Raw genomic sequence first — 24129 nt, forward strand, 5'->3', positions numbered from 1 at the left:
TTGATCGGATGTTTGCGGTGTCAAGCTTAAGGGCTGGTGACATGACTGCTCAGTAAATAAGCAAATCCTGAAGTGTTTAATGCAACCCTGAAATAACAGTTTGGGACGGTGATAGTTTAAGGGTAGATAGGATGGGAGAAAGGACTCTGAGCAGGAATAATTTTTGACAGCAAAGACTGTGCCAAGGAACAGTGTGCTTTGGTTATGTATTCCTTCTTTGTTATAGATTTCTCTTAGCAGATGAAAGGAGGTTGTGTTTTCTCTCTGATTTAAACCTAGTGATACTACATGAAGAAACTTCTTACCCACACACCGATTTATTGAATCTGTAATTTTAGGCTCGTCTATTTGGAGAGAAGGGATTTTCCAACATTTCCTGAGGAGAGTTTCTGAAAAGCAATAACTATAATATTAAAAACCTCTAAGTCACTTTTTCTGCTCACAGGAAATAATCTTCTTTGCATCTCTAGCAGTGTTTAATTATAGCCAAATTCTACAGAATGGCAAATGGCAGGTTGTCTCTATGGTAGAAGACTTGAACTTTTAGATGTGAAGTGAAGAATATGCGGGCCCTGGGTTATCTGGGGTTTGCCGATGCATTGGAGCTGTGTCAGGTTTTTCCATTCTCCTTTTGTAGTGTAGAAGACAGCTAGTAAAAGAAGTGCTGGAAAGAGACCTGAATTTTTTTTTTTTTAACTTTTTGTGCTCATTACATGCCCCTGACTGTGACATCTTAGCCTGATTCACTGTCTTGCAATGGACAACCGCCATCCTCCGTTGGGGGAGTGTACTGACCTGCAATAGGTATGACTTTTCAACTCACTATGGGCAAATGCTAGACTCATGATTGTTTGAGAATAAGCAATTTTAAGCTAACATGATCTGTGTTTTTGCATGGAAGTTATCTAGGCCTTGACCTGGATCATGCCAAGCAGTTTCTCTTACCCTGCTGTACTGCAGACAAGCATTAGGATTGTTTTGAACAGCAAGGGCAGGTTTTGGGAGTTGTCGTAGAGGGGATGTGGCAGGCTGCCGTGTGGTGGTAGAAGGACGATGAGGTAGAGGGCTGTGATTCCTCGGGGGAGATGCTGTAGCAACCTATGAACTGCAGGACTGGGACAGGTTACTCGCAGGAGGATGGCATGTAACGACAGGTGGCGCTAAGAAACTGCTAAAATTTCTCTCTTATTTTGTTTTATTTGTATTTCACTTGATTATCTATTTCACTTAGAGGGCAAAATTAACTGCCCTGTTTCAGCCTAGAAGAAATCGAAGACTGCCTAAGATCTCAACTGCAATTCACTGTGCACTTGTCACTTGGCAGAGACCAAAAACATCTCAGTGGGTGCTTTTTATAGTTATAATTTAAAAAAAAAAAAAAAACAAAACTCATCACCCCACCAATACACTCTTGTTTTTCTTGTAACTGCTGGGGAGTTTTTAATGTCTGGGCAGATTGTGGCTGACTGAAACTCTAATCGTTATGCTGCAAGATTATTTTTGATATATTTTAAGCAGCTCCGGAGCTTCTGTCAACATCACTGTGTGACTTTTTAAAGTTCTTGTCTTTAATAGGTCCCAGAACCCATGAAAACATTTAGGTCAGTTTAGTACCAGCATTTTCCCAAGTAATTAGCAGGTAATATTTCCTGGTAGCAGTCAGTATTTTCCCTTGTAATCTGTCTGCAGAAGCTGCAGCAGAGTAATTGCTATCTCTGGCGGCCCTGCAAACATGTCTAATTTAGTGTGTCAATAGGGATTTTCTTTCTGTTTTTATCATTCCTGATGCCAGTTTGTGAATTTTCCTTTCAGAAGGCCAGACTCATAGCGAGAGGGATATATTGAACATGTGGCTTTCAAGGAAATGTTTTTTCCAGCAACTGTAAATGTGTAAAAGTGTTCAGAGCTCATTCTCTCCACGTGACTTTTCAACAGGTTAAATAAATGCATGTAGCAGAAATATACTCAACTATATGATCCACGTTTATTAGAGTAGATAAATGCTAAACTGACCATGGTGTCTCCTAGCCAGCACCGCACAGTTTCAGCAATTCTGGATTCTTTGGGGATGTTCTGGTCTTCTCTGATGCTGACTTGATTATTTCAACTACTGGTGAGACACATGTAGATTTTCAGTCTCACTTTGCTCAACCTTTGCCAGCAGTGAAAGAGCAGATGTGGTCAGATGCGGAGTGTGCGTATTTACAAGATACTCTGCAGACAATTTTTCCACCAGGGAGTTTTGTATCGTGACTGGCTCTGTGGGTGCTTCTGCAACTGTGTTTGGGAGCAGTGGGTCATCGGAGGGCTGCAGAGTTTTCTTAACTGCTTTATTTTCGTAAATAACACTTTCTTGTCTGTTATGTTGTGAGGGGGAAAAGTTTCTGTTCCGTATTAGAAAACAAAGCCCTATTGTACATGAGGGGAAAGAGTATGCCCTAGGGATAAGAGGGGTCATTTCTAAGGGATGGATAGATGAAGTAATTATATATTCTCTACCGATCTATAAACAGCCCTTTGAGTCAATCCGCATCATGCTGCAAGTTACTGATGTTTCCTGTTTAGTTTTCTGGAAGACCCCAGCATCTCTGTTGTAAAGAGAAAATAAAAATAAAAGAAACTCATCTTGAACAATCCTGGATACTCAACACAAAGTGTTCTTACTTTTTAAAGTAAAAGAAAAGGTCCCTGTCTGAGAATCACAGTCCCGTTGCATCAAGGTTTGTAAGCAGAGGGGTCTGGCATAGCAGCAGACCCATATTAGCTTAGCCACTTGATTATGTGATCTTCTTTTCCTTTTCTTTTAAAAAAAAATACCCTTTCAAAAGAGTAATTAGATACTAGATAAATACTAGAGGACTGCATTTTGCTATTCACAGTCTTATTGTTTTCCTTTTCATAACTTAAATTTCCCAACTTAAAAATGAACCTTCGAAATTCTGCTTGTTTAAATAAATATTCAATCACCAAAAAACTACATCTTTAATATTAAATCAACTTTAGTTTTCTATTTTGTATTTTTGGGGCCTTAAATCTATGCAATATAGTAACATTTCAAGGCGGTTCTTAATAGAAGGGAGACCTAGAAGTTTTATGGAGAACTCACTCCAAACTGCCTCTCTATTCAGCAGATTAAAAATTGCGGTCCTCCTAGAGTTTAAATGGCAGTCAGTAAATCCTCAGGTAATCCCTGTAACTTCTCATATAAATTCGATAACGAAAGTAAGTATGCTACCCGCATCTCTATAGCTAACTAAGCTACATTGCGTAACTCTGCCCACGATGGAGACTTTGACATACTCAGTGGCAACCTGACAGATGCGTCATAGTGTCTAATCCCCCAAAGCCCCAAAGCTCTTTGAAAATGGGTGTTTCTGAAAGACCAGATTGGAAAACATGCTGCTCTTTTATTAAGCTTTTTCCCCTCAGTGCCTCAGAAGTAATACAATGCCTGTGTTACTCCCAGTGTCATACCTTTGCCAAGTTTACCGTACAGGTATGTACGAAGTAGCCTAACAGTTCTGTTTGTTAGCAAAGAGGTAAGGTGATATGTCAATTATGTAATTATGTTTATATAAGCTTTTGCTTACTTTTTTTTAAATATTGAAGTTGTGAATTTAGGGCGATTTTATCCTATATTCTCCTTTTCTCGAAGGATACAACTCCGGTATTTTGGTGTGTCCCAACCTCAATATTTCTGGCATTAAAGAAAAAAGGTAACATTAGTATGGATTTGTGATAAGTTCAGAAAGTATTTTGGAGTAATATTTGAAATACTAGTTGTAGGAAGGAAGATAAACTACCTACCTGAGAGTGATTTTGACAAAATGAACCCCAAATTAAAATGCAGATAGCATCTCTTGCCAGCATATATCTATGCCAGACTTGTGGGAGACCGAAAGGAGGTTTCATTGAAACATGGCTATGTCTTATATATTGTATTCAGTGGTGTCTCAGTTATTTGGATGACATCCACGGTTGGTAAAAAGAGAAAACTGGGCCAGTTTACATTCTGTTACAGAGCAGCTTCCTGGATGACAGAATAATTTCCAATCAAAGTGCCATGGATTACTCCCTGCTGTGAGCTAATAGGATGCTAATTAGCATATTTCATTTATTTACTTAAGTGGGATAAAAACAACTGGGCACAGGTCCCATTTACAATGGTTTCCTAGGGAAGCTGCAAACTCCTGTAAGTGTAACCGTGCTGCATTAAAAAGATATAAACTCACATAAACATAACATGCAGACTGCACACAAACTGGCGTGGCTGTCCAATCGCCTCATACCTTGAGAGTGGTTTAGAACGTTAAATAAAGCTGTATCTCTGTTTCCTTTAAGTCTTTAAGTGGGATAAATGAATCTATAGCAGCATTTTCCCAATCTGTGCAGATCCACTGGTGACTGTACTGAGCAAGTGTTGTCCTATGGATGGCATCGTGCTCTGCTTTGCTTTCTCTTTTGTTCTCAGTATTGCCTTAATTTCTTGTGACTGCAAACAGTGCTGAAGGCTCTTGAAGGTATTTGATTACGTGTGGGCATTCTTGTCCTACAACGTTTTTCTCTGTTAGATTGAAAGCAGAAGCAAATAGTGGTGAAAAGGTGTGGTTCCAACGCCGGGTTGATCTGAGGATCCTTCAGGATCCTATGATCCCTGAGGTTCTTTAAAGTAGGCTAAATTTGCTCAAAATTGCAGTACATTCCCAGGATGGTGCCTGCCTGCCCACCCAGTAAATTGTGTGATTCTTGAAGATCCTTTTAGTTGTATAAATCTTTAAAAGATGACAGCACCCCTGGCCTCCCGTTCTCCCAGTTTCCTATCCTGCTGGATATTGTGAAGCTTATACTGTTCCAAGCACCCTACTTTGTAGCAGATCTGTGGAAATCTTGAATATCCATTCTACGGGTTTATAGCAGGTCACACTGGATTTTTGTTTCACGTTCTGCTTAGTCATGAAAATCTGGCTTTGCATCTGGGAGGCAAGTTCATCACGTGAAATGGAGAGATTTTGAGATGAAGAGACCTGGGGCCTGTTTCCACTCTCGTCCATTTTACGGTGTGATACTGAGTGATGCGCCTTTCTGTTCTTCAGTTTCCTTATCTGTGAACTGGAGAGAATAATGCTTTATTCTGTCCTTTTAAACATGTGTTAATATTCTCATTTGGAAAATACTTTGTGGAAAAGGTGCATTAACGCCCAGACTTCTCTCCCCACCGCCCCATCCCGAACCTGAAAAACCCCAAACTTAGTTCACCGTTTCATTACACAATAACCTTCTTCCTCCTGGAGTATTTGTATCATGATCACTTAATCGTCTGTTTTGTTTCCAAATTGAACTGTCACTACAGTTATCTGTGTCTTGTTGCAGTCACAGCTCTGGTTTATACAGTCAGCCTTCCCTCCTCTCCAGCTAATCTGGGGAGCCCACATATTCTTTTCTGTGCAAGAATGTTGTTTTTGTGTTTCTGTGACTTTAAAACCCCCCTGAGTTGGAAAGCAGCAAATCTAGAATGTATGCCTCCTGTTCTGTACTGAATGAATTACCACTCTAGAAGAATATTGCCCCTTCTGTATATTCTCTGGTTATAAAACAGATTTAAAGCCTCCAAGAATAACAATTTATAAACCAATTAGAGTAAATAAAGATCTGAGCTTTGGGAGACACCGCACCTTATTTCAACCTAATAAGACTTGTTCCCCAGGAGGCACTTTTTAATGCTATTCATGTGGAAGTTATCATATATCCTAGAAAAGCATCGTCTCCACCATTCGGTTCCTATCCTCCCCTTGGGTACAGAAACATTATTCATCTCTTATGATGCAGTGGTATCACTGGTCTGCACAAATAAGATGGTCTGCTTTTGGGTTCTGTCTACAGATTTGGTCATTGAGTTGTGTACCCAATAGAATTTAAACATGAGATTAAAATATTCTTTGTTTCTGTTTCCTTAAACCTACCTGACTGTTGTGAAGTGAATGGAGTCACTCATAAGGGGCTAGCCCCACAATCTGCGAGTATTTATTAGCCAATTTCGTAGCTATGAACTATTGGTACAAATTCGGGAAAAAGTAAAACTAAAACAATTTCCACAAGACTTGTGAATGCATGACCACAGGCCCAAAAAATATGACTGCTGACCTATGTGCAGAAAAAACTGCTGGTCATATTTTTCAGGGCCATTTGGATTCCATCAGGGGCCAAAACTCTGGATGATAGTTCCGTATAATTCTAGTGTACACCATGCTGGAGAGCTCATCAGTGGTGAGTGAACCAATCTGTCAGTAATCTTTGTCACAGCAGGCAAGATAGAAATCGGTCTGTAATTTGTAATCATTACTTCTTTGCCTGAGATTAATCCTGGATCGCCCACAGTGAAAAAAGATGCCTCCTAACCTCGGGAAGGACCATTCTCCATTCAGAAGGCCACTGAAGCTTTCTGTTCACAAAGCACGCTTTATCTTGACCGTCTTTCTTTTTCATGTCAGATCAACTTTTCCGTATGTTCTGTCTTTCTCTACGAGACTGAATACTCCAGACTTTTTACATACAGCTGTTTTGTTAATTCTTAGTATTGTAAAAGAGATTGGAATGTGGTGGGGCACTTTGGAGTTTTCCTCCTGATGTGTTTTTCAAAAGGGATTAAAAAAGTAATATAATGCACAAGTAGTTGTGGGTAGTGAATAGAAATAACTTTTATTAACATAGAAAGGCTCTGCTTACTACCAGTTAGTTAATATAACAAATTTGGGCTAAAAGACTAATACTGTGATTCAAAAGATCTGAGCTGGCCTATGAAAGCAAAGCATTAAGGATGAAGGAACCCAACTAGTCTGGAACTATATTATATTTAGTGAAACTTGTGTGTTGGAAAGCCTCTGATATTCAAAACAATTTCCTAACTGACCTCTTTAAGGTATTTTCAAGGTTTCTTATGCAATTTTTTTTTTGTTTGTTTGTTTAGTAAAAGGCCACCTTTTATCACTGGCCGTTGGCTTGCATATTATTGACTGATGTATCATTTGTTATTGTTTCCCCTTCCCCCCATCTCTGAGTGCCCTCATACGGTCTAAAGGGAGTCCTGGCCTAGAGTTTGGTGTTCTGAGAACAGTTTTTCCAATGTAAAATGCTTTTCAGTCAAAATTGGAATATCTGTTCTAAGATGGATGAGCTTCAATAATAGGAAATAACAGAGAAAGAAAAAAAGAGTAAGATATGTGAATAAAAGAGCAAGATATGTGAATAATTTGCAGGGATAGCTGTGGGATTTCAATACTGAAAACAATAAATGAGATTAAGCATAGCATTTCCAGTAAGGGTAGGGAAGTATTAAAATCATTTCTAGGAAGGAAAAAGAGCTGAAGGACAATATTAGTGTATTGACAAATATTAATGAAATTAATATAAATAATATTAATGATATTAATATGTAAAAATATTTATTAACAAATATTTCTAACAAATTAAATTGCAAATGAAAAGGTTTTTAACAGTTATCCTGGTGACTGGATTGAATAATGTAGGAGGTCCTGTCCACTGTATTTCCTCTAGTGATGTGTTCCTAAAATAAATATATTCATCTAAACAGTTAGTTTGCCTGGTTTGGGATAAAATGTTAGAGTAATGTTTTGAGAGCTCAATTATCAAATAGTAAGTGTGTGAATTAAAATAAATACGTAATTTAGAACAAACTTTAGGGTTGGGAAGGGATTTTTTTTCAAATTGCTAAACAAAAATCAGGGCTTTTTTTTGTAAACTGTTCTTTTGATCTGTAAGTTCCAAAGTTACTGAGCCCACTATAAAAAGAGCAGCCTGAAGTATCTAGAAAAATGTTTGATGTGAATTACTAATCATTACTGATCATCACTAGTTTGAAATGAAGACTGTTGTAGTTGCATTGGAGGACTGTAGGCTGATGTTTAGTTTGCATTGGTGCTCGTGTTCCACGTGGGGTGTGTATACTTAGCTGAACTGAGCTCCATATGGAGATCGGAGGAAAGTCTGCACCTATTTTTGTATTTTAGCTAAAGAAGGATGTCTCTATCTGGATCATCTCTGGTTTGGAGCTTTTCCTCAGAAGTAGATGATCTTTGTTTAAATGGTAGGATATTCTATTGTGGGTTTCTCTCAGTCCTTCCCGATAGATCAGTTTTGTTTATTTATGCACCAAGACAATTGGGGGGAAAATGCCTTTCTAGCTTGGTGGCTCAGGATACGGGGATTCCTTCTCCATTGAATAATTCCTTCTCTCTGTGAAGAAATAAAGTGTCCATGAAAAAGCTGAAGCTATGAGCATTTCTGCATAAGGTATCCTGCAGCGTGCTCTGCTGAGAACATTACCTTGTGCGCGTTCATGCGCTCTGACACAGGAGAGAATCCCTCTCTTTGGATGAGTGCAGTAGGCATGAGTTACTAGATGAAAGAAGGATGTAAACTTGTAGATCTATCCCCAGTTTCCAGCCAAGATTGTTTAGTAAGTCTCAGTTAATGACAAATTTTTGGTCAGAATTAAAATGATATTTTCTCTTGGTGTCAGATGTTTTTCTATTTTGTTTGTTTTTCTATTCAGTGAGGAAAAAATACTTTTGTAAGTATGATTGGAAAAATGGCGAGTGTGCATAACAGTGAGATCGTCATGCTTGAATGCTGGATCTGTTCTGGCTTAGTTTATTTAAAAAAAAAAAAAAAAAAAAAAGAAAAGAAATTGAATGCCTGCCCTTTGGTTGCACATAGAGACATTTGAATTTTGTGCACCAGGAGAGAAACATAGGGCAAGTTCATGATTATCAAGGAATGACTCTTTGGTGTATATGATTAAACACCTGTGTCCATAGAAGATGCAGTTTCACATACCTCAGTGATAGGCTTTTAAGCCTTCAGTGCTGTTCGTACTCGTGTGTTTTGGCCATTGTGGAGGAACTTGAAAATAGCCGAAGATCAAATTGTCTCATGGAGTTTGAGATAAAGGGAGAAGGTGTGGATCTTCAGGAGGAAGGTATGTGGCTCTGGCAGGATCAGAACAGTGGTTATCTCTGTGTCCTGTTCCAGCCTCTGGATATGAAGCGGCGCCCTTAGTGCGGGACAACGTAGGAGGGTTCTGAGAGAGCTAAAGGTGACAGGTACCTGGTGCGCTGACTGAAGGTGTGAATAACCTCGGTCTCTGCTTTTTCTGTCTTTGCTCAATTTCCTTTCATTTTTGCTAAAATCCAGTGTGATCCTGGAATACAAAGAGGGTTTTGATTTCAGTCCTGTATTTCCAAGTATTTCTCAGGTGCAGTGGTTTGCATGTCAGTCCTTGCTGCCCATTATGTCTACAACTTGTAACTTGGGGATTAGTAGTTGAGAGAAATTGAAATGCTCCTCCTGGCTTTAGGTAATTTATAACCTGAATATTTATATAGAAAAATTAGGGGGGGGGCAGATTACAGCAAGATAACTGCTCAGAGGAGACAACTGGACATTTGTGAACTAGGGAAGTTTGTCTGTTTCTGCTTTGTGCACACTAGAGATGTACTCAGATATATTTACTTTATTTTTTGCTATTGTCTTGTTTTGTCCGTTCCTTCGTTGCCTGATCAATCTTATTGTTGTTTGAGCTTGCTTTTTTTTCCTCTTGAAACTGATCTATGCATAAGCTGCAGCAAAGATATCTGAATATTTGAGATTTTGCATCTGTGACTCATTCTACTTATTTTCTTAGCCTCCCACCTCTAAGTTAAAGTTTATATTTAAAACACACACACACACACACACACACACACACACACACCCCACACCCCACACCCCCCCCGCAGGTTATTTTTATATTTCAAAATTTACTTATTTCAGACACAGTGAAATACTGAATCCACTGATTTAGCAGTGGATATTTGTCTGCATACATCCTCCTAAAAATTAAATTTAGAACCCAATTTGTTCAACTGTGTAGCAAGTTAACTCTGTAAAATTTAAAAAAAGAAAAAACAACAAAGCAAAAAACAGTGCAGATATAAATCTGCCTGCTTTGCGGTTTGGTTTTGGAAAGGTGTTCCCAGTCTGTATATGTTTATATTTTGCAATGCCCACAGGGCTGTTTCTTTTTCTCTGTCAGAGAAGTGCTGTGTTACCTGGTGTGGACTCAGAAAAATGCTGTGTGATCTGCTGGATGGAGCTGGGTTTGAGAGCCAAGCAGCCTTGCTTCCCTGCCACCAGCCTTGGGCAAATCCCTTTGTTTCTGCGCCTCTGCTTTCCCTTCTGTGCTCCCTCTTGCCAGTTAGGTGGCCAAGCGTTCACACCGGCGACTGGCCGTTTACCTTTGCCAGGTTCCTCCCCCAAGGTGATCCCATTCTATACCAAGGCTCCAGGTCGCCACAGCAATGCGATCTATAACATTTGGTTTGCTTGTGGATAGTATTAATTAAGAATGTGTCAGTAATGAAGTGTGATGTCAGTATTGACAGCATATGAATTGTGTAGTAGATACTATTTGTAAATAGCTCACATGAGGGACTGATCCAGCTTTCTGGATACCAGCTTTTACTTTTGCGGAGTTTGTTGAAGAGCTAAGTGCTTTCTTTGTTAATGCAAAATGAGGTTTCTGTCTTGCCTCAGTGCAGTAAATGACCATGACTTAGAAAATGCTTGCAGCTGACATTATCATGACTTTGATGTGTAGAGAGATTTTTATAACTCTTGTCTTTTATTAATACTTTTTTCTTCATAAGGTGATGATTCTCCATTGTATACAAGAACATATAATAATGCCTATTTTTTGATACCATATCAGAAATCTTCGTGCATCTATCCTTTTGCAAATATGTGAAGCTGTAGAGAGAAAAGCAAAGCCACAAAGAGAATTGTTAAATCAGACCTGATGTGCTTTGCCAAACAAAGGAAAAGTTCAAACTGCATTGTAGATATAGTGCAAATGAATTTCTTTGCAGCCATAGACGCTCATCCATAAAGACTATTCTCATTCTTTCCTTTCTTTAAGACTATATAGCCCTATCTCTTGGTATGGGAATCCTTATCAGAATCCTAGCAGGCAGAGCGAGAGCCCAGACAGCCCTGGGAAAGTGATCGGGATCTGAACAGGGCCCCAAAAGAGCGCTAATCACAGGCCATTTGAAACGGCCTACCAAAATATGTACTGGATGAACAAATAGTATTTTAAATAAGAACTCAAACATTCCTCTTCATGTGAACTCTTCTTTTGAAAATCATCAAACAATTCAGACAGTTGCAATATATTTGAAAGTGTTGGGGGAGGTTTAAAAAAAAAAAAAAAGATAGTGTTCACAAAGACTAATTGAAGCACAGAGATAGGTATCTTCCTTTATGTTCTGTTTATTATTTTTCACCACTTGTTTTATTAACATGCATCTAAAGTTACATGTTGCTTTAATCTCCTTGATTAAGGCTTGTGGAAAGGTTCTGTCATTATTTTTCGTGTGAGTGCCTCAGGTCTTACTTCTTGTTTTACACTAGCTGTGCCAGCTACTGCCTTTGACCTGAAAATGAAATAATATTGTTTTAGTAAAGTTTAGTAGGACTAATTCTCTTCTTTAAAAGAAAAAACAAAAAACAAACAAACAAAAAATCCCCCCAGCAAGCAGGATATCACTTTCCTGAGTAAATACTATCTTCAGGCAGAATAATACCGCTTTATTGCAGCTGATATACTATAAATATTCTTTTCATACAGCTCTTCAGAGCTGCTTCCATGTTCTTTTTTCACCACAGATTTGCTACCAATATTACTATGGAAAGTCTGTTTTTTTGCTCGTCTAGTAAACGTGCATCTTAAAAGCTAAGCCAGAAGCTCTTTAGCCAAAAAGGCTTTACTCGGCTTGCCAGCACTTTGCTGCTGAGCCACATTTAAGCAGTTCATTGGGGGTGCTGTGACTGTTTATGCGATACAGCATCCTGCAAACCGTTCATGATTTTTTTTTCTTTCATAAAATACATAAAACTGCATCAGAAGACATTCTGCTTCCCAAGGGGTAGACAATTAAAGATGGTGCCCCCTCCTCCAGACCTCTAGAAACAAAGTTAACAATAGTTCACTATGATTTCAGCCCAAGAGGGGAAAATATGTTTTTAGCCTAAGATATATATTTTTTTCCTAGTCAGTGAGTTCAGGAAGATACTTAACAGCAGAATGAAATAAAAGTCCGCTGTAAAGGTAACTAACTTATCATTGTCACATACATCCTGTTCACAAAACACACACTACGGTTTCTGCTGTACTGTTGTCTTTGATTTTATAAACTTGACTTTGATTTTTTTTTCCTAAACTGTTTTTTATATTCAGAAGTATATTTGGAACTATATAACTTAAATAATGTTCATGTACTGTTCATGAACTACGTAATTTAAATAATGTTTTAAACATAACGATAAAAGTAATAGTATGCATGCAAATACCACCCTATATCCCAAATCTAGCCATTAGATAATGTGTTTTGATTCGTGTGTGTGTGTGTCTGTTGGAGAGATTAAGAAAATCCAGTTATAATAGCTATCAGTTAGAAAACATAAGATCTGTTTGGAAAATCAGTAGCTAAAAATGGCATTTAAATATTTTGCTTTGTTAATGCTTCAAGGTTAATAAAAACTGCTGTAAGACAATATTTTAAGATATAGATATTTAGAGCAATTGGATTACTTTTGACAACAGTGCAAGGAATCTATTCAAAGCTGATTTTTTTCCCCCTTTTGTTCACTGAGGACCTGCAGAATCTAAGATAAAAATGGCATTTGTCCTGAGGGCACCCTGAGGCATGTCATTAAAATTGGAATTTGATCCTCTTTTCATGGTTACTTGGGACAATCAACCACAGCAAACCTGAAAACTCATCAGTTTTCAAAAATATGACTTGCCCTTGACTTTGTCAGTTTGGATTCAGTGTGCCAGATTTGAGTATTTCAAAATCCCTTTAGATGTCACTCTGTCATCAAGAATACAAACATTGGACCTTGTACTGCATACAGTACCTTTAAATATTTCTGAGTACTTACCCTATTTATGACAAGGTACAAATTAAATTATAGTCATCAACATAAAATACTTTATTTGAGAATTTTGAACACTGCTAATTGTAATAAATAGAAATGTACAAAGTCCTGTTCTTGTAACCATTGAAATACTTTTTTCAATGGAAAATTGTTAGCTACTGTAATTTACTTTGTGGATTGTCTGAAGTAATTTGGAGCTTTCGAAAGCTGTGTGAGACTATCCATTCTACCTGGCTGTGTACTTCTATTTGATAACTGCAATTTTCACAAATATCTGGAAACTGAATGCAGCACAAAATTTTGCTATTTATTTTCCTGAACCTGACTTCTTACTACTTTGAAACACTTCCCCTCACCCTCCGGACCCCCACATTTTAAGAATTTACACACATTTTCATACATATTTTTACGAAGAGCAGAAGAATCGTTTTTCTGCTTCCTGCAACTGGGCTGCCAGAAAATTGTATTTTGTCTACATGGCAGGGAAACCATGAGCTGGCCATTTTGCCGTTGGTATGGCTTGGCATCAGGAGCCTGCTCATGCCTGATGGTTAGAAGCCATGTGGCTTCTTCTCCGCTCTTCCTCTTTCTGCTCCCCTGAAAGTGGTGAGTAGAGAAGGACCAGCTGCTGATGTCAAGAGCAAAGAGAAATTTTGTTCAAGAGAGAAACAATGATGGTAAGAGTCCTTTGAATGCATTCTCGATTCCCCTTTCTCCCCCAAGACACTTTCCTTTCAGCTACCTAATATCCTTAGACTTTCTGTAATATGCACGTGCTCACCCCTCCTGGTTTTTGTACGTCTCCTTTTACTTCGTCTGTGAACTGCAGGCCCCATTTAATATGCAGATTATTTGTAACTGCAAATCAGTTCATTTAATAATTGGCATAAAAGTGCTACACGTGGAGCAGCATAAGACTTGGCAGCACAAGGCAGGAGGAGGTTTCTGTTGCTAATCCGCACAAGGCGCACTGGTTAAGGTGTTTACTTGCGCTGTTTGTGTGGGAAGGAGAGACCCTGTCTGTTCATGTGGAAATTCCTAATTGCTTTCTTCATTTTGACAGATATATGGATTAAAGTGAAATATAATTATGTAGAGAAAGTAACATTCACATGAGAACCTGTAATGCTGCTGCTATAAGTAGTACTACTAACATCTACTATTGATTATTGTAAGAGTACACTCAACTGAAGTTCTCAAATTTTCTTGCTATGCGATTTGCTGCCGTTTCTCTTTTGCTCCTGTTTGCAGCAGAATTCTTTGTCATCAGCCCGGAAGGACAAAATCTCTTACCTCGCTTGTGTTGTTCAACGCTCAGATGGTTAATAGACTGTGCTAGAGGCAAACGAATAGCTGGTACCCCTTGCTACTTGTCCTGAATTTCTAGTTTAACCATTTGAAGTAATCCCTGGATTTTTACAAAATACTCTGGTTTTCCCAAATCTCTTGCTGTAGAGTGTTGAGCTTGGTAAGATAGAATAAAATACGTAAAGGGAAGGAACCATGATCTAAGGTTAGAAGAGGTAATGGAGGCTGGTATTTAGGATACCTCTTGCTATGTGCCTAGTTCCCATACTGAGTTTTCTTTTGTCAGTATTGACAAATTATCCTATTTCTCTGAACCTTAGTGTATCGATACCACTTTTAGCAAAACACATGCCTAGAGTTTGCACAAGGCAGAAATGACTCTGCTTTAGCCAGTTTTGGTAAGAGGAAAGTCAAACTCTGGACTTCAGTTTTCAAAATTCTTCAACAAAATCTGCCAGAAAACTGATCCCTGACAGATTCATTGTTTGTGTGTGTTGAATGAGGAAAGCTTTCTACATGAGGAGTTAATAAGTAATGCAGGTGCAATGAATGATACAAATAGAAGACAGGTTTACAGAAGGACACGTTCGGTTTTTAAAAGACTTTTTCCTGTGGAACATGACTTCATAGTGATTTGAAGAATAGTTATTCCAAGATGTAATTTTTTTGTTGGTACCTCTTTAAAATCTATGATCAAGTACAATTAATTACACTTGTTGGGAGAAGGAACGTTATTAGAGGTTGTTTGAGAACTGTTTCCAGACTTTTGACAAATCATCCTACTTCTCTGAGCCTTAGTGTTCTCCTGTTTTCAGATTTGTAAAAGCGAGCATTATGATTGTGGATAAGATTTGAGTGGAAGGTGATGTGTACTGCTACGAGATAGGAAAATCTCCGACATAATTTGCAACACTTCTTGCAGTGGAGATTAAACTTGCTTTACTGTACAAATTCTAGTTTTGATCACCAAGCATTTGAGATTATGCATTTAAATACTACTAAAATTCAATCACAAAATCTGTAAAATGATGGAAATATCACAAACCATGATCAAAAAAATTCTGATAGCTATCTAAATAAGAAGAAAGCATGCAACTTGTAAAGGAATTAAAAATTATACACTTTCTTATACAGCAGCAGAGGGGCAGCACTTTTGCTGCTTCAGAAGAATTCAACACAGATTGTTGATGTTGTGTGCTTGCTTGCCTTTCTTAAACTCACCTTTTGGGGTGTGTATAGTAATACACTAATAGAGATTTTGAAATGTCATTATTTTTAAACAAAATTTCTAGCCTTCAAGGATAAAAAGGAAAGCTTGAAAAATGCTCAAAACTGAAACTAGATCAAAACTGAAAGATACTTAAAACAAGCTTTATATAGGGTATTTTTAAGTGCTAATGATTTTAAGTTAGTTTGTTCTTAACCTTTCATCATCAATTTTTTTTATTTGTGCGTCTTTTGGTTTACTAATGCTAACATTACACATATAATTCTGAAGGCATTTGAGTTTGTTGTCAGAACTTTTCCTTATACTAATGTAAATCTGTAAGAACTCCATTGATCTTCAGTAAGGGGATGGCAAGCAGTCTCCAACTCATTCTGCTTGCTATTCCTTTTTTTCCGTAACCCTCTTGCAGTTTCATTTTATTTAATTTTATTTTTTAACATGTAGATTTTTCACTCTAATAGCGTTGAATCACCGGGCTAAGTACTCTTTCAGAGGTAGCAAAGGTATATGGGTGTCAGTATCCTGAAAACACAATATAAACTCTCTGAAGAAGTTCTGCTGTCACAAGGCATGCATTCTTAAACTTTTCACAGAATAATTTTAAAGCTTCGCTCAGCCTAGGATTTTAGCTTAAGTCTGCTAAATGGAAAGGTCTTAAGAGCATCTATCAGAATTTTCTGTAGACAGTAACATAAATACTGGGCTTACTCAAATGGCTGCTAGCCTCATTGGAATCAGAGCACCTTGAGCGAGGTGCCTCAAAGCAAGATTTGAATCTAATATTAAAGGTAAAGTATTGATTGTTTAGATTTCTTGCTGAGAAAACTCATTAGCATTTTAATATCAGTGCATGTGTATTTTCATAAGAGATTCTTTTAATTTATATTTGGTCAACATGGAACAGCCTTCCTTTTGAGCCTCAGAAACTGCTATCCATAATTTTAGAGAGATATAGTTTTAGTTCTGTGACCTTTATCGTAAAAACAGTGAAGAGTAAATCTCATTCAAAGTGTTTAAACGAGATCAAACATAACCTGCAGAGTAGATTGAATGGGGACTCTGCTCTTTTTGTAATGGTTCTGATAGCAAAAACTTGCCTTATCCTTTTTTATTAAAGTAGAATGTAAATGTGTTCAGATACCAAACTAAATCAGGATTAATGCAAGTGGTCATCCTCTGAAATCACAGTAAATGAAATCCAGATCAGATGCATAAAAATTGGTGCTCCGTTTAAATTTCAGTGGAGTCATTTTCTTTGAATCCTAATGACAGAAGCACTTTACTGTTGGAGTGACAGTAGTATGGAGCAAAGAGTTGCCTCGTACATGTTAACACTAGTTATATATAGAATTTTTCAGCTTTTTTTTTTTTTTGTGCTAAGTCTTGCTGTGATGAATCTCGACAAATAGCACAGACTAATCGTCACTGGAATTACCTCAGTTTTGGTCCATTTACCTTTCCGATACCGGAAACGGAGACTTGAACACATTTAAGTAAGAATATATTCTGAGGGACATTTGTTATTTGACATTGAAAAAGATCTTTTTCTACAATAGACCATTTGTGAATTCAGAAGTCTTGGAGGATGTTTGTTTTGTCTACAATGTCGTATTTCTATCTTAGTTAAGGATTTCATGACAGAAGTAGCTTGGTGTCTTAGCTGCAAATTGTGCTGTAGAGCACGTTATGCGAATGTGGCAATTGGGTAATGAGGGGTTTGCAAGCTTACTAAAGTATGTAATTCTCCTCCTAGGTTCCTATCTATCCAGATTTTTATGTCTGTAAGTACTTCATGATCAGTAAATAATAAATTCAATTTACTGAATAGAAGTTTTGTCACTTAGAAATACTCACTTGGAATATATATATTTTTAATTGGCATCAATAGCACATTTCCCAGGGAGCATAACAAAATGGATCATTTAATAGATGCCCAATCTCTCCATCCATCTATCTATCAGCACAGCACATGATGTTTTGACTTTAATATGGTAATTATCTCAGGCTGACTTCAGAGGAGGAAGCTGCCACCCACACAGCAGTGCTTAATTACTTTAGACTTCAGTTTGCCAAGAGAAAAATTGACTTTTTTTTGCACCTTGCATGGAATTGAAATGATTTTATTGTCATTTTATTTGAAATGCAGCCTGACATCGCCATGGCATCATGGGAAAGGAAATGCAAAATTTCTCTGAAATTCTTAAAATAGGCTGAAAGCTGCCTTATATTTTAATGGTTTTCTATGAAGCTCGTGTTTGCATTCCTTGAATGTTAATGATGAGCTGCTTCAGCTTATGGGAGGAATTTTCTTCTGTGAATACACTTCATTTGCAAGGCAATGAATGCAATTTTTTTTCTTTAAATTGCCAAAACCTAATACAAACTTTGGCATTTTAAGGGCAGGTGGCTGTTTGAATTAGTGTTCACACAGTACGTAGCGTGAGAACATAAATCATCGTCTCTCATCTTATTAGTTAACAGTAGTGTACAGGCAGATTAGGAATCAAGTAGGTAGTTTTTTGTCACTGACAAAATCACAGCTATTTTAATGAAATTAAGAAAGTTGTGTATGTGTGTTTTGAGCAAGTGAAAGCTAAATTTAGTAACTATGAAAATCAGTACAAGGTTTTATACTGTATGTTACTAAACATGCTGCTAATTGATTTACCACACAAATACTGGAAGTAACCTGCTTAAATTAAACACTGTAGACCCTTTTTTTGGTGTGTGTTCAAAAGAGGACAACTTTTTCCTAGACGTCTTCCCCTATGTCTGTCAAAGACAAAGGGCCATTTTGGGATTGACTTCAAAGGCTTTACTGGGTCTCTTGCAATCACTAATGCTGGCAGTGTTAAAATCATATAAGCCTAGAGGAAAGAATAAGAGATTCAGCAGACAAATAGCAAGGATCCTATGGGTAAAAAAAGCTCTTTGTTGTCAGGGTGGAGAGTAAAAGTCTTAGGACATTTCTACCCTTTAGCTTTAACGCCTACTAGTGTGTTTTGTAAATGGACAGCTCTTTGCAGGAGTGAGAGTAATGCAGATGAGTTTTGCAAAATAATTGTAGAAGTCTCTGTAGCCATAACAGCACTCTGCTGGCTGTAAGCAGTTGTAGGTTTTGGCCGGTGTCTGGGCAGGATATTTTACTCACGTTTCACCTCGCCTGCCATGCAAAAATGAAGTAGAAAAAAGCATGAGTGTTTATCTGTATCAAAATCTGTAATAAATCTTCTCATGGTGAATGCTGCCAGTCTTGCTGTTACAATTTTACCCTCTACAAGCAAATTCAATATACTGCCTTCCCAAACGGCAAATAAATAATATCAATACTTTTCTTTTTAAGGTAAGATATATCTTCCCTTTCAGTTCAGACAGCTATATAGCAACGACCTACTGAAATTATTATTTCATTGTCACATAAACTTTTCACGAAAGAAGAATGCAGAGAAGCCTTTTGAAATAAATCTGGTGACACTCGAGAGTTTACAAATACTAGCATATTAATATACAGCTAAAATAATAATAAAAAACACCATGCTGCTAAAGATGTTTAGTATTATCCGCTCGCTGCGGGAGTTTATTAGAAACTCCAGCTTTCTTTTATTAAAATTTCAATTGGCTTGGTGAATGAGATCCTATGTTAGTGTCATAAAGTGAGAAGCCAGAAGGAGAGGATATTGGCATTTAAGTGCAGATTTCATTTTGAAATACTGTATGTTATACCAGAATATTACGTATCACAAATATTACATATTAGTGGTGTTAGAAATAGTTGCACTGATTTCTATAGTCATCAAACTGTTGTTGTTTTTTATGCCATCTGGTAGTTAATATATGTCATTTTTTAAATATATCCTAAGAATTTTTAATATAAATGGAAAACAAATACTGTGCAGTTTGGCAAGGATTTTAAAAGGTGGTTGGCGCAAATGATCTCACAGAAGAACCTTTTGTGTCAGTGGATGAGCTTTGAACCAGGGGACTAGGCCTTTGTGAACCATTATAAGAAGGTCATGGAATTAAATGTGAGAATTGTATTTATCATCTTCCTAGGTATGCGGTTTAACAATGATTTTTATTTAAGATGGAAGAGCAGGTAGTATGCAGGAAAATAGGTGGAGTGCTCGTCATTCCTCTCTGGCTATCCAGAAATTATTCTCCTATTTATACCTATGATATTTTCTGCATTGATCCGTTCAGACATGCTGGTGGTAGCAGAAGTTGAATAGAGGTACTCTGCTAAGCAACTGGAAGCAGCGGATGGTAAGGGAGAAATGTGACACTACTCTCCCATTTCTCCACACTGATGAAGGGACTTGGGTGAAGTGATGTTCAGAGATTTCTTCTACAGAGAGAGTCTTTGGTGAGGGTGATTTTGTGATGAAGTGTGTATGCATAGATAAAGAATACATATATAAATACATATATCAGTTTTGTACCTTTGCTTTTCAAGAGCATGTCTGGACTGTAGTTTGTCTGAAATGACTTTTTTTTTTTGCTTAGTTTTGTTTTCATATAATATAACTCTGGTGGTCTCAGCCCAGTGACATCTGGACATGTTGCAAAATGGTCATAAATTAGCCCACAGTCTGTACATTACACACTGGTGTAATTAAGATTTTTTATTTTATTTTTAAAGAAAGAGATTCCTCTATTCTGTTGCTAGTAATTGGATAATCAGTGTTTCATGGCTGGGTGAAGCGTTGCTTTAAAAGTTGATGGCACCAACAACTCAGTCCAGCTGGAATTCCCCATGATGGGGAAAGAAAAGAGTCTTACATCCCCCATCTGGATTCTTCACGACATAGTGAGAAGTTTGCACTTTTGCAGCTGCAGTTCTCTCATGACAGGTTCTGTAAATTTTACACATGGCTGCCTGCTTGGAAAATATTTTCCAGATTTACATGTTTACAGCATTGACATGTGAAGCTGAAGAGCCTTCCTTCTCAATTATGGTACAAGCGCTCACAGATTGCACACTAACTTTACAAAATCTGGAAATGGGTCATTTGCAACTTTCAAAAATATCAAAGTGCCCTTTGATTTTTGACTCCAAATTTCCTTAAGAGCAATAAATAAAAGTAACTTTTTAGTGTTTTTCTCTAAATATGGTCACTATTAACGTAACTTATATCTCTCTGGAAACTCAAACAATGCACTTCATCCTTTTTAGTTCCAAAATGTATATCTTTGGAGGAGAAATATTAATTCAGTAAATGTAGGCACCAAAGAAAACAGTGTGTGACCATTAAGTGCATCTTTAGAGGCTGTATAGACTCAACAGGAGATATGCTAGTCTTTCCTTTATTCTCTCGTACTTGTATGGTTTTGTTTTCACTAATGTTATCACAAATTTGGAATAGCTTTGTTGAGGGAGAGAAAGACAGAGCGTGAGAGAGAGAGAGACAACAAACTGATAACTCCATGGAAAGTTATATTTACTTTGATGCAAATTAATTTATCCCATAAACTTCAATTACATTTTTCTGATTCCTACATAACCACTGAACATTTTTTAGTGGTTATAAACATTTTTAAACCAAGCATTAAAAATGTATGCTGTCGGAAGTGTGAAAAATCTGCAACAATTACAGAACACTTGAATTTTAAAATATTGCAATCATCCGTGATGAGCTTCAAGTAACCGTATTGCCCTCACTATTTTCGTTTGCTCATCGTTTTATTATAACTTGAGTTATGTTTTAAGATATCTTTCCGAACGTCATAAAAGTTTAAAAGGAAAAAATGTAGCTGACTGAGAAGAGAGATACACGTTTATTAACACTATGGAAAATATATGTTTATAATACTTAAACATGTTTTCACAAACATGTACTTCTGTTGCTGGAAAGCTAGTCTGACTGGAATCCATTGTGCAGTATGCCCAGTCTTTTCTTAATGTTACTCAGTGTTAACAGGAATATTTTACCTTTATAAAAGATAAACTATGGCATAAAGGACATTAAAAAGCCATTTTCTGTATTGAAGATGGATTTTAGGAGGAAAGGCTGGACATTGTAAAACCAAAAACTGTTCTCCAGAAATGTGAAGTCGTGTGAGTTAGTAGAGCAGGTGTCAAATATCTCACTTACAAAGGAGGAATGAAATATATGTGGGCAGTTGGAACATTTTATGACCTGCTTTCAAAGAGCTGAGATCGCATACGGCTTTAGTTGAGCCCTGCGTGGTCTGAGGCAGCTTTTCATTCAGTAATGTTCATGAAGATGGATAGGAGCTTCAAAAACTTTGTCTTATTTGATTTAGAAAATCCTGAGGAGGAAAATCCTTGTTTGGAAAGGACCTCGCTACCTGAAAAATCAGTCTGGACTCTGCAGCTCTGCTTGTTCTTGACTTCCCATGCTCCGGGGGAGCCCAGAAAGCAGTAAACCGCCTCTGGTGAGTACGGGTGGCAGAGCTCCAGCGAACACCAGATGTGAGGATGTGGACCTCACTTGTTTAAGGTTTACAAAGTGACAAAGAAATAAGTTTCAGATGTAAATGCAACATCCATTGCTTTAGATTAGCTCCTTTTTGTTAATTTTGTCACATAAGTTCACACAACTCGCAAACAAGCAGGACCACCTCAAATGTAGTTGATGCTTCCCTTACAGGTTAAGGACAATCAGTGAAGGATTTAAGGAAAATCAGAAGAGTCTTCTGTAACTTTCAAGCAACAGAAGTATATATAATGTGGAAAAAAATTTTTAAGTAGTATAAAATATCTTTTCTACACTGTTAATATCTACTTCCTTTCTCTCCCTCTCCCCATTAATAGTTAAAAGTGTCCACCCATGCTGGATGCTGGAGGCTGTGCAAGTACAAGAAGATGGCAAATCCAATGAGTTTTGGATTAACTTACTTATGTAATTCCAGGTGATGAATGGCTAGGATAACTTAAAAGAGCAAGATGAACTAGTGAAAAAGCAATGTAAAATACAAGTCTACAGTGATGATGCCACTTTTTAGAAAACAGTTAATGAGAGAAATATAAACTTTAATTTTGTACTTAGTATTTAGCATCCTCATGATAGGCTGTAGAAGTGTTGAAGAGATGAACAATGCAATAGTTGGGAAGGAAAATGTGTGTCTGCTTTTCTTTAAGAAAAAAATCTGCTTTTTAACAGAGCTATAATGCTTGTAAAACACTTGAACAACGATCTCTAAATAGAAAAAGCCACACTGTATATACGCACTGTACTAAACTATATACAGGCAAAACAATGTTTCTGTAACTTGCTTCTAGTTCAAATTTCTCCCCATACTATTTCATAATTTTATTTGAAAATGAACTTTACTGTCTTCTGTATATCAGAAATAAACAGCCCTAACTGTAATGCTTTAATCCTAAATTCAACAGTATAGAGTTCATAATGATTTGTGTTACTTTATCAAGCTAAAAGCAAAAAATCTGTAGCATCGTTGCAAATGATTGCTATTTGAAACAGCTGCCCTATAGCTTCCAAATCCTTTCTCCTGCTGCTTTAACATAGCATTTCTTTACCATTTTCCCATGAAATAGCTTTGGGTTTCTATATACTTTATTTTTACGGTAAAAATTCTGTAGTATTCTTGTCCTGTTAATGCTTGGAAAAATAGCTGTTAATAAAACTTGTAGTCTATGGGTTTGTTTATTGTTAATTGATTTTTGGAGGAAAGAGAATGAACTTTGTTAAGCTAATATGCATTAATAAGTTCAAGTTGCTTTTTGAGATTATAACGGCTTGTTTACTCATAATTAGGATTAAGCCTGAATGTAGCGGGTGGTGATTATGTGAATGAAAGTGTTGAGTGGATAGAAAGAGAGCATACTCTTTTTTATCTCTGTATTCCACGCGCTAATAATCATGGCAAGAGAATGTTTGAAGTCCAAGTACTCAGGGTTGTCCCTGAGTTATGGTGTGTTGGGGATGTTTGAAACAGTGCATCTGCACAGTTATCCTTCTCCTCCTCTTAAAGTGAGGTCTGAAAACAAAAAGGGAAGTTATTTGCTAAAATCTAAAATTTAGAATATATGCTGTACTTCTGCAGCACTTTCAACCTCTAGAGTATTCCTGACTTCTGCAGTTGGGCTCCATTAGAGGGAAGCGAGGAGGGGGAAAAAAAGTTAGTAATGAATATTTTGCACTGAAAATTATCTTAGTGTTGTGGTGACCCCCGCATTTGCTTTCTCCTTCCTTCCCTGTTCCTTGGGAACCAGTCCTACAAGAACTGTGATGGAAACGCAACATCAGCTGCAGAACTTGGCTTTCCTGGTCTGTCACCAGGGCTGGCAGGTTCTAATTAGTAAGTGTATGTATACATACATACATATATATATATATATGTTAGTATATATACTAGTAATTAGTACATATACATTTTCTTTCCTCCACTTGCTGAAGCAGAGTAGTGTTTGGTCTAGTACAAGGTTTGTAGCAGTGTTTTTCTAAACTTGTAGGTGTGATATGAAATTATTTTACTCTGTTTGATCTAATAATTACATATATGATGCATTTTGTCCAGCATGAATTGGAAATCTGTATGTAACATATATTTAAAATCCTTAATAGATGAAACTAGTCTTCATCAAAAGAATGTGTTCCCTGAGAACTGGATCT

The sequence above is a fragment of the Struthio camelus genome, chromosome 8, assembly GCF_040807025.1.
Source record: "Struthio camelus isolate bStrCam1 chromosome 8, bStrCam1.hap1, whole genome shotgun sequence".
Taxonomy (NCBI): domain Eukaryota; kingdom Metazoa; phylum Chordata; class Aves; order Struthioniformes; family Struthionidae; genus Struthio; species Struthio camelus.